General features: G+C 36.7%; 1 non-coding gene across 1 annotated transcript; it reads right to left on the bottom strand.

Moving 5' to 3' along the window:
* Window positions 1-430: 430 nt before the first annotated feature.
* LOC112471248 lies at window positions 431-549 on the bottom strand. Its single transcript, XR_003043229.1, has one exon. It is a non-coding gene; the product is annotated as a 5S ribosomal RNA (ribosomal RNA).
* Between the last annotated feature and the right edge of the window lie 2,390 nt (window positions 550-2,939).

The raw sequence follows: 2,939 nt of genomic DNA, 5'->3' as shown, positions 1-2,939 counted from the left end.
CAAAGACTGATGCTCTTTTCTTTGGGAGTAGGGTGCTGTAAGCATTCATATTAAGTATTTAATCACATCAGTCAATATGGGAGATTCTGGATATACTTTAGGAAAGATTGAATAATTCATATTTGACTCATAATGCATATTCTAATGCCAAATAAGTGGAAAATGATATACCAGAAATACTGTCTATGCAAATACGCATCTTTACACTGTACATGAAGAAGACACCACAGCTTAACTGATAACAATAAAGCCAAAGAAACAGTAATTTTAATTCTGTGTTGTTTCATTTAATTGACAATAGTGCAATAAAAGTAAGTTTATGATTTAAAGCTTAGTTATTTATTTATTTTTTAGGCGAGGCAACCCTTGGTTGACCTCACAGATTGCAAGGACCTTGTCAGTTTACAAGCCCTTATTTTTTTATTTTTTACACCTACAGCGCCTGGTCTTCCTAGGTGGTCTCCCATCCAACTACTAACCAGGTCCAACCCTGCTTAGCTTCCGAGATCAGATGGGATCGAGCTTGTTCAGGGTGGCATGGCCATAGATGATTTAAAAGTTATTTTTCCAGTTTTATTGAGAAATGATTGACATACATCGCTGTTTAAGTTTAAGTCATACAGCATAATGGTTTGATTTACATATATTCTTAAATGAATGGCACATTTATCATGTTCAGCTAACATCCATCTTCTCATAAAGATACAATAAAAAAAAAAGAAGAAAGAGGAAAGAAAAAAATGTTTTTGTTATGAGAACTTGTAGGATTTACTTTCTTAAAAATTTTCTTATATATCAGACAGCTGTGTTAGCTATGGTCATCGTGTGGCACATTATGTTCTTACTACTTATTTATCTTATAACTGGAAGTTTGTACCTTCTGACCACCTTCCCTCAATTTCCCCTCCCCCATTCTCAAAGTTTTTGTACATGTATATGCACATGTATATAATTTTATGTTAAATCATAAAGGTGACCATATCTTATATATTGGGAGGAGGTTCCTTTTCTAGTAAAATCTTTTTGGTTTTCTCTTCCCTTTTCTGGTTGGCTTCCCCGACTTCTTTTCTTCTTTTCCTCCTCCTCCTTCCTCATCTCTAGTTTATACATTCCCAGCTTTTTCTCCATGCCTATGTAATTTCATACAAATGCATATACACACATGTATTTGGACACAAATGCAATATATAAAGAAATATACATATATGTGCACACACACACATAAAAATACTGGATACACAGGAGTTTAAATAAATAGGACGATGTTATCCTCACTTTTCTGCCCTCTACTTTTTTCATTTAACAGTTTCACGTGGAAATCCCCGCAGGTCACCTGGCAGAAAGCATTTTAATGGGTGTGCAATATTCCGTAGGATGGCTATACCGTGATCTACTCCACCCCTCTCTACAGATGGATATTTACTTTGTTTGCCATTTTTGCCACTATAAACAATACTACATGCATCTTCTAGCGCACTTATCCTTACATACTGGTTCCTAAGAGTGGAACCTATCCCATAGAAATGCTAAAAGACATTGCTCAAATGTCATAACAATATACAAGTATATGAGGATTTCCTCCACACAGCCACCAGCAATAACCGCTATGGCTCTTTCTTTGTATTTTTTCCCTCTTCCTTCTCTTCCTCCTCCTCCTCCTTCTGAACCGAGGTGAAATTCGCATAACATAAAATTAGCCATATGGGGTATTTAGCAGAGTCACAACATTGTGTAACCATCTCTTCTATCCACTTAGTTCTAAAACATTTTCATCACCCAAAAAGGAAACCCCATACCCATTAGCAGTCATTCCCTATTCCCCTTGCCCCCAGCTCCCATCCCTCCCGACCATTAATCTACTTTCTGTCTCTCTAGATTTACCTATTCTGGACATTTCATATAAATGGAATCATACAATATGTTGTCTTCTGTGACTGGCTCCTTTCATTTAACATAACGTTTTAAGGTTCACTCATGAAGCATGTATCGGTACGTCATTCCCTTTTGTGACTGGATAATATTTCGTTGTATGGATACACCACATTTTGTTGATTCTTTCATCATTTGATGGACATTTGGGTTGTTTCCGCTTTTTGGCTATTATGAAGCATGCTGCTATGAACATTCTCGTACAAGTTTTTATGTGGACATAGGTTTTCAGTTCTCTTGAGTATCTGCCTAGGAGTAGAATCGCTCGGTCATAAGATAATTTTATGTTTGATTTTTTGAGGAGGTGCCAAACTGTTTTCCACACTGGCTGCACCATTTTACAGTCCTACCAACAGTGCGCAAGGGGCTGTTTTCTCATAAGAATACCACTCATTGGATTAAGACCCATTCTAATTCAATACAACTTCATCCTTATTGAACTAATTATATCTGCAAAGACCCTATTTCTAACTAAGGTCATATTCACAGGTACAGGACTTAGAACTTGAATATATCTTTTTAGAAAACGCAATTCAACCCACAATAGGGTATGATACCTTTTTGTACACAGGGAATAGAAGCAGCCATTCAGAAGCATAACCAATTCAAGATAATGCCGATAACAAAGTGTCTTTTCCTTAAATTGTAGGAATTTCAGCTATCCGTACAAAGGCAAGGCCATCAAGCATTGAGTGGCAGCCAGATGGACTTGGCAGAACAACAGCTTGGAAAAATTGGCTAATTTTAGTTCATGAATACCACATTTTAATAACCTTTAATAGCTCACATAGCGAATTACTATTAAGTCTCCTGTGGATGTATACAGACATGAAAAATTATGCAGTGGCCATCATTCAGGTGCAAGACTGAAGGAAGGATGAGAGCTTTCAATATTCCAAAAATATTATGGCTTTTCTGATGTTTCTTGTGGCAGATATAGCCAACTGGGTGAGCTAGCTTCTGTTCCCAGCCTCTATCTTCTTCCTCTTATTTTAGAAACTAGAAAGATC

Source organism: Pteropus alecto, unplaced genomic scaffold (genome assembly GCF_000325575.1).
Source record: "Pteropus alecto unplaced genomic scaffold, ASM32557v1 scaffold45, whole genome shotgun sequence".
In the NCBI taxonomy this organism is placed as follows: Eukaryota; Metazoa; Chordata; class Mammalia; order Chiroptera; family Pteropodidae; genus Pteropus; species Pteropus alecto.
The sequence above is the reverse complement of the archived record's forward strand: the minus strand, read 5'-3'. Positions and strand labels throughout refer to the sequence as shown.